Source organism: Talpa occidentalis, unplaced genomic scaffold (genome assembly GCF_014898055.3).
Source record: "Talpa occidentalis isolate TD23 unplaced genomic scaffold, MPIMG_talOcc4v2.1 talOcc4.5, whole genome shotgun sequence".
In the NCBI taxonomy this organism is placed as follows: domain Eukaryota; kingdom Metazoa; phylum Chordata; class Mammalia; order Eulipotyphla; family Talpidae; genus Talpa; species Talpa occidentalis.
In genome coordinates this window covers 111,201,792-111,217,422 of record NW_023604861.1, presented here as the reverse complement: position 1 = coordinate 111,217,422, position 15,631 = coordinate 111,201,792, and the positions used below count along the sequence as shown (strand labels likewise).

Below are 15,631 nucleotides of genomic sequence, written 5' to 3'. Positions count from 1 at the left end.
TAGTCTATATTGATCATCGTAATAAAGCTATGAAAATAAACCGAGCATTGGCTGTATCTTCTGATTGTTTTCTTCGCTTATTGTTTCTGTACAGGTTTAGCTAATGGCTTTAAATAATAGAAGTGTGCTCACAAAAATAAAGTAAGCTGGACTGAGCTACTCTTTATTCTAGATTATGAAAAACCATAGGACTGTAAGGAGAAAGGTTGAAGCTTGATCTGTTTAAATGCATACAAAACAAAAGCCAAGGTAGAATGGGAACAAATGGTGAATAGTCTCACATGCCATACTAGGAGTTTGGATTTTTGTTTTAGGTGGGGAAGTGACACAAATAATTTGTTCTAGAAAACCGGTTCTAACTGTTACAGCTTTTTTTTTTTGTTTTTTTTTTTGTAAATATAAATCAGGTAAGAGATTGGAGACCTATGCCAGGGTGAGTCAAAGGGGCTTTCTTTCTGGCCGCTGGTATGTAGATTATAGTGAAGGATGCCATTTTAGATTGTCCTAGTTCAGGAAAGAGGTTATAATGGTTTGAATGAAGAAATTTGTCATGGGGATGGACACGTGAGCACTGATTTCAGAGATATTTAGAAGTTTCATTCCTTCAGATGTGGTTAGTGTTTGGAGGTTATGGAAGATGAGGATGAGTTTACGATTTCTGACTTGGCAGTGGGATAATATATGCAAGTTTGGGGCCTCCCCTCGTGGCACAGTGGTTGAACGCTGGGTTGCGAAGCTGCCCGCAGCCTCTGCAGCGCCGATTCGATCCCAGCTGCCGGCGAGGGTCCCACATGTAGCGCAGACCTCTCCTGCTGCCTGCTGCTCCCTTCAGCAGTGTACCTTGTCAGTCTGCCTGTTCTGTTCCCCACTCTGGCTCTGGTGAATTTTCTCACCCTCCTGCGCTTCTGACTGTACCCGGTGCTTGTATAAATAAATAAATCTTAAAAAAAAAAAGAATATATGCAAGTTTGAGGGTGATGAAATACTGGGTTTGCTTTCATGTAAGTAGTTGTGCTTTTTAGATAAGTAATAACATGACCAAGATACCAGTTGGAAATATGGTTCTAGCTCATAGTGGTTAGGCTTATGGATATGATTAGGAAGGCATAACATTTATAGTGGAAAGATGTGAATTCAACTGAGTAATGACCATAATTCCAAAATAATAATGGATGAAGGACAAAATGTAACCTGTCAGTATTGGCACTTACTTCAAGAGTATAGACCTTTTTTTTTTTTTTTTTTAATTTACATGTTGTCTGCTTCTAACCAAGACCTCATCACCTAGCCTGACAAGGAATATATAGGAATATTTTCTCCCAGAGAGACAAATATTTTAATGTCCTTGAAACAATGTACTGCATCCTGTCTGGCCATCCAGTACAACAGAGGAAATTCCTAGACAAATGCACTTCCTTCTTCCTCATCTAAAGTTTCTTTTTGGAACCTTGTTTGCTTCCTTTGAACTGGTAAAGTAGTTTGAGAAGATAATGAAGCCTGAAAGCTTTTTTCACCTTCTTGGGATTCTTGGTCCAGAGTAGCCTTAATCTGCCATCTCTTTGCCTCTCTGTTTTTCCTACCTCGCCAGACTTTACTGGGCTTAAAAATTATATAAAGCTCTTATTTAAAATACAGATTCAGGGCCTCCCCTGGTGGTGCAGCGGTTGAGCGCTGGGTTGTGCGGCTGCCTGCAGCCTCTGCAGCGCCAGTTTGATCCCCGGCCACCGGCGAGGGTCCCACTTAAAAAAAAAAAAAAATACAGATTCATTCATGTTACATTAACAGTGGATAATTCCTTTTAGTTGCTGACTAGTATTCCACTGTATGAATATGAGCTGAAGGCTCTGGCAAATAAAATGCACTCTATGAGGGGAAAGTAAAAATAGCATGGGTGAAAGAATGTTAAAGAAGACTTTAATCTTTAATTCCTCATCCAAGATTCTACTCTCAAAGCCAGTGAATGAAGTTAGTGAGTCATTGAGAAGAGAAGTCCAAATTCAATAAAATAAATACGTCTGTTGGAAGTAAGATCTTCAAGTGCTGAGGGAAATTGGAAAGAATCTCAGGTGGTTTAGCACTTAATGGAAAGGATGAGCTTTTGGTTCTGTGTTAAAGGAGTTAGAAGGACAAGACTGCCGTATATGCGCATATACTCATGTAATAACACTGTTAGAAGTGGGGAAAACTACACAGGAAGTACACATTAAGAAAGAAAAAGGAAAGGAACTGGTGAACGAGATTCCTTATCTAAAAATGCATCGTTTGTGTTGGGATTAATACAAAATTATGATAAAGTTTGGAATTGGAACTCCTTGAATCATATAAGTCAGAAAATTGAAAATGAAAAAAAACTTGACTTTTTTAACTTGATTTAAACAGCTGTTAAATATTATGATGTATATAACACTGATGACTTAATTTGTATACTACCTAAGCGCCTTATATTTTCTTTCCTTTTATAAATCTTTAATTAATTAATTAATTAATATAAGCACTGGGTATAGTCAGAAGCGCGGGAGGTTGAGAGAATTCACCAGAGCCAGATCAGGGAGCAGAACAGGCAGACTGATGAAGCACACTGCTCAGGGGAGCAGCGGGCGTGGCAGGAGAGGTCTGCGGGCCATGTGGGACCCTTGCTGGTGGCCGGGGATCGAACCAGCGCTGCAGAGGCTGCGGGCAACTTTGCAGCCCAGTGCTCAACCGCTGCACCACCAGGGAGGCCTCCCTTTTATTTTCTTTTCTAACTGTGATTCTCACACTTTACTGGGCTTAAAAATTATATAAAGCTGTTATTTAAAATATAGATTCATCTATGTTATCTGTAACAGTAGATAATTCCTTTTAGTTGCTAACTAGTATTCCATTGTATGAATATGCTATAGTTTATTTTTGCTGTGGAATGGCTTCTTTCCAGTTTTCAACTGTTACTACTAACGCTGCTGTGAAGATTCTTTTTGTGACACATCTCATAGGTGAATACCTAGAATTGCTGATTATAGGATAGTTGTGTGTTTAACATTTTGAGGAACCAATGGACAGTTTTCAAAATGGCTTACCATTTTAGACATCTGCCAGCAATTTCCCTCTTACTTTTTTATGAAGAAGTTTAGAATTATTTGATGTTCTTCCTTAAATGTTTAATAGAATACATCAGTGAATTCTGGAATTTTGTGAAAGGTTCTTAACTAGGGAATCTTAGTTAAGTTCTTATTTTTTAAAAAGATTAGATGGGAAGATGCAGAATTTTTTAAATGTCCCTTTTGATAATGTATGTCTTTTGAGGAATTTAACTTGTCTAATTAAAAATAAATGCTGCATGTTATGAAATGGTACTTCCTTTATTTTTTTATTTTTTTGGGTAAGATTATTTATTTATACATACAGGAACTGGGGTATAGGCCAGAAGTGTGAGGGAGTGGGTGGTGCGAGGATTCATCAGAGACAATGGGGAGCAGGACAGGCGGACGGACTGACTGAAATACACTGCTGAGGGGAGCAGCGGGCAAGACAGGAGAGGTCAGCTGCTCCATGTGTGTAGCTCCCTGGCTGGCCGGGGATCCAACTCATGCTACAGTGACTGCAGATAGCTTTATAGTGCTGAGACTTTACCCCTTGTGCCACCAGAGATGCCCAAACAGTACTTCCTTTTAATGTCAGCAGCATCTACATGGATATTTCCTCTTGATCCTGATACTTGGGTGCATTTTATTCCTTCCCACTTCGCTCCCTTGATTATTCTAGCTAAGGGCGCTCAACTTTATCCTTTCAAATAATCAGCTTTCAGTTTTGTTGATTTTCTCTTTATCTGTTTTTCTATCTCATGATTTGAGCTTTGATTACTTTTTTCCTTCTTACTCTAGGTTTAATTTGCTCTACTTTTTCTAACTTTTTTTTTTTTTTTTTTTTAAGATTTATTTATTTATACAAGCACTGGGTACAGTCAGAAGCGCGGGAGGGTGAGAGAATTCACCAGAGCCAGAGCGGGAGCAGAGCAGGCAGAAGGACCGAAGGACACTGCTGAGGGGAGCAGCGGGCGGCAGGAGGGGTCTGCGCGCCATGCGGGACCCTCCTCCAGTGGCCGGGGAGCAGCCAGGGATCGAACCGGCGCTGCAGAGGGTGCGGGCAGCTTCGCAACCCAGCGCTCAACCGCTGCGCCACCAGGGGAGGCCCTACTTTTTCTAACTTTTAAGGTGGAAACTTAGATCATTGTAGATTTTATTTAAAAATTTAGTAACATGTAAAGCTGTAAGTTTTAATTATCATTCCATTAAAATGTTTTCCAATTTCTCTTGGAATTTCTTTGATCCATGGGTTGTGTTTCAAAGAATGTTTCCAAATAATTTCCAAATATTTGTGATTTTCCAAGTATTCTTTTGTTACTGTGCTTTTACTTAATGTTACTGTGATTAGAGAATATTCTCTGAATAATTTAAATCCTTGTAAGCTTTTTGATTATTTTAGGACCCAATATATGGTTTATTTTGGTAAATAGTATACTTGAGAAGAATGTATATGCTCATTGTTGGGCGCAGTGTTCTATATATATGTTTGGGATTACTGTTTCATTAGGTTGGTTTTCATCTATCATGTTTTTATTTTCTCTCTACTTACTCTATTATAATTACTGAGAGAGGACAGTTGGAGTTTTCAACTATAGTTTTGGATTTTGTCTGTTTCTCCTTTCAGTTCTTTTATATTTTTCATGATTCAAGCACTGCTAACAGCACAGGTAGGTACATGCACGTTTTGGATTGCTCAGCTTTTCATGAATTGAGACCTCTCTCATGAAGTCATCGTCTTCATTTATGCCTGGTCATTTCACTGAAATATCTGTGTCTGACACTACAGTTTCTTTTGATATTTGCATAGTATATACATTTCTACCACTTTACTTTTAACCTATTTATATCATTATATGTAATGTGGATTTCTTGTTGAGTGCATTCTTTTTTTATCCAATCTCATAGTATCTCTTAATCTGGTGTTTACAATATGAGTTAGCAAATTGTGACTGGCAGGCCAAATTTGATCTGATACCTGTTTATGTAAATAATGTTTTATTGGGTTATAGTCATGCTCATTCATTTATGTGTTGTCTGGCTATTTTTGTGCTACAAGGGCAAGGTTAAGTAGTTGGGACAGAGATCATAGGGTTCTCAAAGCCTAAAATATCTTTTTAATTTTTACAAAAAGATTTGTCAACCACTACTATAGACCATTTACACTTAAATGTATTTATTGGTTAGTTGTATTAAAATGTGCCAGCTTACTGTTTGTTTACTACTTGTTCTATAACTTTGTTCCCTTTTCCTTGGTTTTCTATCTGATTTATGCTTGCAAGAACTGGGGTACAGGCCAGAGGTGCAAGGGGTAAGAGGATTCACCAGAAACAGTGGGGAGCAGGACAGGCAGATTGATTGAAATACATTGCTGAGGGGAGCAGCGGGAGAGGCAGGAGAGGTCTGCTGGGCCATGTGGGTCAGCTCCCTGACAGGGGATTGAACTCGTGCTGCACTGGCTGCTTTAAATGGTGGCTCTGTTTAGTTCCCAACCTCAGTGGTATAATATTATACCACTTGTGTGGTGCAATAATCTTATAATAGTATACTCTAATTCCTCCTTCCCATCTTTGGTGTGTTGGTTTTTTTTTTTTTTGGTCATACATTTTAACTTTATTTGTACTTGACCCTCATTGCTATTCTTTTACTTTTGTCAGGCAGTTGTGTTTTAGAGCAATTAAAAATAAGAAAAATATATTAAATATTTATCTTCATTGTAACCATTTTTAGTTCTTTGTTTCTTTGTGTATTCAAGTTTGTGTCTGCTTTCATATTCCTTTTGCTTAAAAATTTCCTTTTACATTTTTAAAAAATATTTATACAAGAACTGGGGTACAGGCCAGATGTGTGGGAGGGTGAGAGGATTCACCAGAGACAGAGAGGGGAGCAGAATAGGCAGACAGACCAAAAGCACTGCTGAGGGGAGCAGCGGGCGAGACAGGAGAGGTCTGCCGCGCCACGTGGGATTCTCGCTGGCCAGTGGGGATCGAACCTGCGCTGCAGAGGCTGCAAACAGCTTCACAGTGCGGCACTGGAGACCCCTTTTACATTTCTTACAATGCACCTCCTTCACTCTCATTCTCCTTCCTCCCCCTTTCTCCTGCCTCTTCCTTTCTCCCTCCAATTTTGAAAGTTCTTGTTAGTGGATATAGAATTTTATGTTCTCTTTTTTCCAGCCACCCTCCCCCCCACACCCACACACATTTAGTACCTTAAAAATGTTATTCCACTTTTTTTTTTTGCATGGTTTCTGACAAATCTGTGGTGATCCTTATATTTGTTTTCCTGTATTTTTAGCAACTTTATTTTGATACCCCTTAGTATGATTTTGTTTGTTTTTATGGGGGGGCGTGTTGAGCTTCTTGGGATCATGGGTGTATTGTTTTAATGAAATTTGTAAAATTTTTTAGCTAACTATTCTCAGATTTTACTTTCTAAGTATTTCCTTTCTTCTCAAACACCAGTCCTGCGTATGTCCAAACATTTAATGCACAGGCAACTAAAATTATTAATTTTCCTCTGTTCATTTTTCTCCCAGTGTTCTTTCTCTTTATTCACTTTGAAAAGTTTCTGTTGTCCTGTCTTTGGGTATCTTGAATTTTGTTTCTTTTGTGTAGTATGCTATTAACGTCTATCCAGTTTTTTTTTAATCAGATTTTTTATTTTGTTTTACAATTGCCTTTTTTAAAAAAAAAGTTGTTTTCACTTCTCTATTGAGATTTTTTTTTCTTTCATAATCTTCATGTCTTCTTTAAGCCTTTGAACTCTAATAGCTTTTTAAAAATCCTTGTATTTTCTTTATCCTGCCATTTCTGGATCCTAATTATAGGTTACTTTTTCTTATGTCTGGTAATTTGTTATGGTGTTACTATGTTGAATGTCTTGATTCTCCCTTTCTCTACCCCAGCTACTTTTCTTTCTTGAGTGTTGAGTTTTACTGTCAGGCAGTTAATTTGTGGATCAACTTGAATTTTGTTTTCATGTTTTGTTTTGTTTTGGTGTTGTATATTTGGGAACATTTCTATAATAGCTTTCAGTTTAAGGCTAGTTTGGACCATCACTGAGGTGTGCCACTTCTGGTGTCTATTGATTGCTGTATGTATTCACCAAGGCTTATTAACCCTGCATGGTGAAAACTGAATGATCCTGGCCATGTGTAAACTCTGGCAGTTGTTTGTCTTTGAGAGCGCCATTATTTTTTACCTTCTTGGAAGTTTTTTCTGTCTAACTTCATAGAGTTTTACACAACACCATATGCACTTAATTTAGACAGAAACCTGAGATTCCTTTTGTGGGTTTTGGGAATATTTCTGTTAAGTTTCTCCCTTTGTGGTAATATGCCCTGAAAAGTCTAGCTGTCTTAGACCCTATGAACTCTAAGATCTGTCACTTCAATTTAGTGAGACTATTGGCTCTGTTGTGTTGTCTCCATACTGCCTCTCAGCTCTTTAAAAGCAACTGTTATATCTGGTTTTCTACTTGTTTATGGGATCATGGGTGTATTGTTTTAATGAAATTTGTAAAATTTTTTAGCTAACTATTCTCAAATTTTACTTTCTAAGTATTTCCTTTCTTCTCAAACACCAGTCCTGCGTATGTCCAAACACTTAATGCACAGGCAACTAAAATTATTAACTAAATTAAGTTCTGGACCTTGTTATCACCTTTTGCCTTTATTTTTGAAATATATTTGTGCTAGATATAGAATTTTAAGATGATAGCTTTTTTTCCTTATAGCACTTTAAAGTCATTTCATTGTCTTCTAGTTTAAATGGTTTCTGGTGAGAAATCAGTGTTACCATCGTTAACATGAAGTAATATATCTTTTTCTCCCCTCTGACTGCCTTAAGGGTTTTCTGTATTTCCCTGCCCAAGGCCAGCCCCATGAACAGGGTTGAGGAAAGGGAACCGAAAGAACTGGGAAATAAAGAACTGACAGACACAAAATAGAGTTTAAGAGAAGCGGGACCCAGGGCACGCAAGGCCCTTTATTCCGGGGTCAAGTGTCTCTATTTCCCACTTGTTCCCCCACTCAGGTAGGTAGAGATTATTCTCCCTCAAGTCCCTGTTCGGGTGCCACTTGCCTGCATTGCTCTTTGGTATTTAGCAATTTTTTCCCCAAGGACCGTCTTCTGGGTTGCAGACTGCTCGTTTCTTAATACCCTCACATAGTGAGAGAGACCTTAGCTCTGCTTGGCCCTGGCCTCATCTAGGGAAACTAATCCCATTTGTGAGGATTCCACCGTCGTGATCTAATTACCTCTAAAGGCCCCACCTTGAAATACTGTATCATTGGGGATTAGATGTAGATGTATGAACACATTTGGAGGTGTGTGCAAACATTTGTACAGGTACATTACATGACAGTCTGATAGTCACCAGTCCTTAAGAATGAATCTGTGGGCCTCCCCGGTGGCGCAGCGGTTGAGCGCTGGGTTGCGAAGCTGCCCGCAGCCTCTGCAGCGCTGGTATGATCCCTGGCTGCTCTCTGGCCACCGGAGGAGGGTCCCACATGGCACACAGACCTTTCCTGCCACCCGCTGCTCCCCTCAGCAGTGTACTTTGGTCCTTCTGCCTGCTCTGCTCCCCGCTCTGGCTCTGGTGAATTCTCTCACCCTCCCACGCTTCTGACTGTACCCAGTGCTTGTATAAATAAATAAATAAATCTTTAAAAAAAAAAAAAAGGATGAATCTGTAAGAATGTTCATACCCTTTGCCCCCAAATTCAATTTTTTAGTAGTTTATAAGCAATGAGAGATGTGCATAAGTGTATATTACTTTATAATGCTATTTATAGTGTTAAAAAATTGGAAGCCTCTTAAATGATAGTGTAGGGTCATGTAAGTTAATACTGTGTAGCCAACAAATCACATTCTTTAACATTTTTTGTTTAGTATGTTGATTATAATAATTGTCAGGTGATAAAAATCATTAGCTTTAGAAAATTGTTTACAGGTGTAAGAAAATGTTCACAAGATAGTAAGTGAAAAAGTGACACGATACTTTTGAGTTCCCTAAAATGTATTTAAAAATTGAAAAATAAAATATTCTAACTTTGAATAGTTAAATTATGGGTGATTTTTTTCAATTATCTCATACTATTTTATATTTTCCACGTTTTCTTCAAAAGATTTGTAATCAGAGATTCTGTTTCAATCATAAAGAGCCTGTTAAAATTGATGTTAGGAAGGTGAGGGGAGTATTTAAGTGATTTTCTCACTTAGATCATGCGTTTTCTGTTTTTGTAGATACTTTTATCTTGAGCTTTATAGGATAGATTTAGTGAAAGTAGACTTTCTGCACTGTATATATGAAATAGCTCATAAACTTACCCCATACTAAGGCAGTCTCCCAAAAATTATTGTTTAAAATTGTGAGGTTTTTTTTTTGTTAAAAGAAAAAACCAAAACACCACCACCATCCATTACATACCCTCCACCCAGGCCCTGCTCCCAATCCCTTTCACCTCTAGTAACCTCAGTTTGGTTATCAACAAACATTCACTAGTTCATTTTTATTTTGTCTGTTCATGCACTTTATTTTCTTATATTGCAATTATGGATGAAATCATTCTGCATTTAGCTTTCTGACAACTTTCACTTTGCGTAATCCCCTCATGTTTCTTCCATTTTGCTGCAAATGGCAAAATTTCATCTTTCTTTGTATTTCATTGTGTGGATATACCACATCTTCTTTATTCAGTCATTGTTTCACTGTGCACTTATATTGCTTCCATATCTTAGCTATTGTAAGTAATGCTATATTAAACATTGTTGTGCATATAACTGTTGGAGTTAATTCTTCAGAAAGCTACTCAATAATGAGATTGCTGGATCATACAATAGTTCTATTTTTAGTTGTGTTTTTTTGTTTTTAACGAAGGTCCACACTGTTGCCCAAAATAGTTGCACAGGTTTGTTTTGTTTTGTTTTGTTTTTGTAGGACCCTCGCCGGTGGCCAGGGAACGAACTGGCGCTGCAGAGGCTGCAGGCAGCCGCGCAGCCCAGTGCTCAACTGCTGCGCTACCAGGGGAGACCCAATAGTTGCACAGTTTTACACTCCCACCAACAGTGCACAAGCCTCTTTCTCCAGTTCCTTGCCAGTACTTGTTTGTTAGCAATCCTTTTGATGTAAGCTATTCTCACAGGTATGAACTATCTCATTGTGATCTTGATTTACATTTCCCTAATAAGAAGCAAGGATGAATATTTGCTCATATGCCTGTTGGCCAGCTAGATATCCTCTTTGAATGTGTCTGTTCTGATCTTCTGCCCATTTTTTAATTGTTTTTTTTTGTTGTTGTTAAATAAGTTCATGTTCCTCAGATAGTAACCCCTCATTGAGTGTGTGATGAACAGATATCTTTTCCTATTCAATATACTGACTTTTCTGTCTGTTGATGTTTTCTTTCATTGTGCAAAAATAAATAAATAAATGAAGCTTTTAAACTTTTCATTTATAACTGTTTTAATGAAATTTTTGCTTGAGTGAAATTTTTGTATTGCTTTCCAAGGCACTGTTAGTGCCTACCTCCTTGTATATTTGGATGTCCTAAAATTAAAGAATGGAAAGTATAGTCCTTAGTTTTCTCAGTAAAATACTGCATTTGCTATCTCTGTCTCTGGCATCTTAAGCTTATGGTGCTCTTCAGGAATTTACCCTAGTGTCTCAGCTTCACTTCTTTTAGTATATGTAACAAGGTACAAATCCAGTGGAGAAAGTTAACATTCAAAAGAAGAGACAAAGGAATGTTGTGGTTAATGAACAAGAAATACACATGTCCTCTATGGAGGTGCCGTTCATACCAGACTTTAGAGAATGACCTTAACTTGAGTAGTCATGTTATTTCCCCACTGGCTTAGGCTCAGCTTGACTACTGCAGACCCAGAAACTCAGTTTAGTCAGTGGAACTCATTTCATTCTAAGCAAATTTACTTAAGATTAATATCAATAGCAAAACTAACTTCTCAATTTAGATTAAGAAATAATATTGAAAAACTATTATAGTTTGATGTCCCACAGCAAGAAGGATTGAATGATTAGGTCCATTGATTTGAGTGATGATTAGGTCCATTGATCTGAGTGTTTTATCCTGAAAGCTCAAGTCAGTGGAACATTCTTCTTTGACTATCTTTTTATAGGCTTTGTGAAGGGCTCTAACTGTGAGCAGAGCCTCAATTTTCTTATCATTAAAATTATGATAATAACTAGGTACTTCATAGGATTATTGTGATAATTAAATAAGGCAATCCATGTAAAATGACTAGCACAATGCCTAGCACAGTTGCCATTCAGTAATTGTTAAAATGATTTGTTTTCTTCTCTTTCTGGATTTGAGGTGTGGAGGTTAGGAAAGGCACTCTTGAAACTTTCTTACTCTCTGCAGATACTGCTGGGTACCTTAATGTGCTTAATACTACTACCTATTAGTGTTAACAGAACTTGAAAATATATAAAGCAAAAGCTGACAGCATTGAAAGAAGTAGCCAAACCTACAGGACTACATAACACTATTTGATTTACAAGAATACTGTTGTTCTAAGTCATAAAATTTAACTCAATCTAGTGAAGAACTGTGATGAATCTTTGTATAGGTCATATTTTACTGTGACATCTGGCCATCCAAGACCCACATTGAAACTACCAGATAATCGATGCATGATAAGGATTCCTAGAACCGTGAGGTACTAGTGCAGCTGGGTCCAGAGCAGTAGGCCCTTGATATTAGAATTTTCCTCTGGGGAGGCAAGGAGAGCGATCAACTCCTCCTTTTAGATGTTTGCATCCTTTCTTTTACATGGTTGTGAGAAGATGGTATTGAATTCAAGCAGAGAGAGTACTATCCTGAGGTTCAGGCATCTTGCAGGAGTCCCTTCTAGAAGGAACTCCTGCCTGCCCCTCCTTCCTTGCTTAGCAAATCTGAATGAGAGGTAAATGAACACTTGTCTTTTTTGTGTGTCAGGTACTAACTAGGCACCATTAGGACAGTTGGGACTAACCCTAGAGTTTTTAGTGGCAGAGCTGAGACATGTGTCTAGACTCTAACACACTCTTTCATTCTATCCTAGTGCTTCCCTACATCAAATGAACTATTTTCTAAGTGACTTATATGTTGACCTTGTAGCCTATCACCTTGTAATTTTACTTATTAATTCAGTGAGTGCTTTTTTTTTTAATAAATTCTTTGAGAGTCTATATAGATTATCATACTGCCTTCAAATAGTACTTTTCCCCCCTGTCTAATCCATGTTTTTTCCCACTTTGCCTTCATACAATGACTAGAACTTCCAAGTACAGTATTGAATTAAGTGGTGAGAGTGTATGTTATTGACATGTTCCCAATAGGCGAAAAACATACCATTAAATATGATGTTAGCTGTAAACGTGTCCTTCTAGATTTGAGTTTCTTTTTCTTTTTTTCTTTTTTAAAAAAGATTTATTTATTTATGTATACAAGAACTGGGGTGGAAGCCAGAGGTTCAGGGAGTGAGAGAATTCACCGGAGACAGAGTGGGGAGCAGAACAGGCAGATCTACTGAAATACACTGCTGAGGGGAGCAGCGGGCAAGGCAGGAGAGGTCTGCCTTGCCATGTGGGTTGCTCCCTGGCTGGCCCGGGCATTGAACTTGTGCTGCAGTGGCTGGCAACAGCTTGATAGCACTGTCTTTAACCCTTGAGCCACCAGGGAGGCCCCTCTTCTTTTTTTCTAACTTGTTAAGGTAAACACATTGATTTGAGAACTGTCTTTGCCAATGTATATCTGTAATGCTAAAAATTTCCCTCTACAGTTAAACATTGTTTAACTGTGCTCTACAAATTCTGTTGTATTTTTATTTTCTTTTAGTTAAAAATGTTTTCTAATTTACCTTGAGATTATCTATCTGAGCTGTGGTAGAGAATTTTCTTCAATCTTTCTGTTAATGATATCTAGTTTAAACTTCTTATGGTCAGAGAACATAATTTGTGAGGGAATGCTAACACCATCTCTTGTAATTTTGTTAAGAAATTTTCAGTAAGAATTATTACCCAGACTATGGACTATCATAATGAATTTTCTCCATGTTCTTGAGAAGAAAGTATTCTGTTCTTGTCAAATAGTGTGTCTATAAATGTCAGTTAGATCCAGTTGGTTGGTTATATTGTTCAGTTCCATATCCTTGCTGATTTTTTTGTATACTAGTTATGTAGATTACTAAGAGTGTTGAAAGTCTCCAGTTGTAATTGTAGTTTTGTCTATTTCTCCTTTCAATTCTGTCAGGTTTTGCTTTATGTACTTTCAAGTTCTGTTGTTAACTGCATACATATTCAGGATTATTGTATCTTACAAGTGAATTGAGCCATGTATTATATAAGGATTATTGTGTCTTCAGGTGAATTGAGCCATGTATTATATAATGCCCTTTTTTGTACCTGGTAATTTTCTGTACTTTGAAGTTGACTTTTATAGTCAACTTTCATATTGTCACACACAGTTTCTTTTGATTGTTATTTCCAAGATTTAGCCTTTTCCATCCTTTGACCTATATCCTCATATTTAAAATAAATTGGTTTTAGGTAGCAGATAATTGGGTCATCTATTTTTTTTTTTTTTTAAAGGAACTCTACTGCACTGTTGGTAGGAGTGCAAACTGGTTTATTTTTTAGTTTTTAAAGATTTATTTATTTATGCAAGCACTGGGTACAGTCAGAAGCGCGGGAAGGTGAGAGGATTCACCAGAGCCAGAGCGGGGAGCAGAACAGGCAGAAGGACCGAAGTACACTGCTGAGGGGAGCAGCGGGCGGCAGGAGAGGTTTGCGCGTCATGTGGGACCCTCGCCAGTGGCTGGGGATCGAACTGGTGCTGCAGAGGCTGTGGGCAGCTTCGCAGTTCAGCGCTCAACCGCTGCACCACCAGGGGAGGCCCGGGTCATCTATTTTTTAAAGTGCATTCTGATAATCTTTCTCTTTTGACAGTGTGTTAAGGTAATTTACAATAAATTACTTGCCTATTTGGATTTAGCACTACCATTTTATTATTTACCTTCTGCTCTTTTATTTTTTGTTCTTTTTCTTTTTGCCCTCTTTTGGGTTATTTGAACAGCTTTTAGTATTCCATTTTAATTTATTGTGTTTCTTTTTAATATCGCAGTGTCAGTGTTAAATTTTTGGTTGCTCTAGGATTTTATAGTACACATATTTGAATGTTTATAATTTATTTAAAATAAATATTTTTCCATATACCATGTAAGTGAGATCTAGAAATTATAACACTGTGTATGTCTCTTCTCTTTTTTTGTTGTAATGTCTTACATATTACATTTACATACATAGAAAATCCCATCAGATATTGCCATTTTTGTTTTTACTGCCAAAAATAATTTAAAGAGAAATATGTAGCTATCATTTGATTCCTTACTTACCTTGTGTTGGGTAAGTAAATAACATATATTTTTTTAATTCTCAAACAACTGTCCCCCTGTTAGACATGAGGAAACTGAGAGGTTGAACTGTGTCTAGAATATATAGATGTTAACTGATAGACTGGGATTTGAACACAGTTATTTCTAATCCCAAAGTCCTAGGACCAGCATTATTAGAATCACATAAAAACTTATTAAAAATAAAATCTCGCTCTACCTTAAACATTAGATTAGGTTTATGGGAGTGGGGCCCACTAATTTGTTTTGATAAGCCCTCTGTTATCCTAATGTATGCTGAATTTAAGCACCACTCCTCTATGCTCTAGAACCCTACAAACACTAGGTATGCCTGTTTCTTAGCAAAACTTAAATATAAAAAGCTAAAGTAACTTTTCATCCCTGTATTAAGATGTGATCGTATATGTGGCATACAAACTAAGTTTTTAATTGAAGTCACTAACATATACCTTTAAGATTACCCAGGATAACAGTAGATAAAATATAAATAGTGTAACTTAAAAAAATTTTAAATGTAGGTGTGTGTGTACATGTGCAAAGAAATAAACTTACAGTTTTCAGCCAGTAGATCACTTAAACCTCTAATAACTTCTATGTTTCATAATGCTCTGTAGTTTAAATTTGAGGATATTAATACTGGTTGCCCTATATTTCAGGTTAGCTTTTGAGATTGATTTAGATTAAGATTGGGTTGGATAAAATGGCCCATATTTGAAGGATAAGCCTTACTTTGTGAAATTTTATTTTTTCCACAAAACTAAATTGAATTTGTGTATTGTTTTTATTTTTTTATTTACCAACCAGAACAAAATCTGTCAAATTACATCTCTAGCATCCGCTTTTTAAAATAATTTATAGTCTATATATGGTATGCCTCAATATATACGTAGGTTAGTAGATAATATTAATAGATAGATGTTAGTTATGAAACATTGTCTCTTGTGGCAAACTTTAGAGTCAGGAACACTGTTCAAATCCCAGCTGTCCTTTACTAGTATGGTGACTGGAATTTGAAGAGGAGCAGATACTAATTTTCCATTGTAGAATGTAGGTTTTATAGTTATCATTATGTATATTAGATTTTAAGTCTCTTGCCCCGTGATAACAAGACACATACTAAATACTGAGTACTAGTTAGAGGATATCAGTATTAAA

General features: G+C 37.1%; 1 protein-coding gene across 11 annotated transcripts in view; it reads left to right on the top strand.

Moving 5' to 3' along the window:
- SOCS5 (suppressor of cytokine signaling 5) overlaps positions 1–15,631 on the top strand; it is a 46,959-nt gene that overhangs the window by 7,485 nt on the left and 23,843 nt on the right. The window lies entirely within an intron of this gene.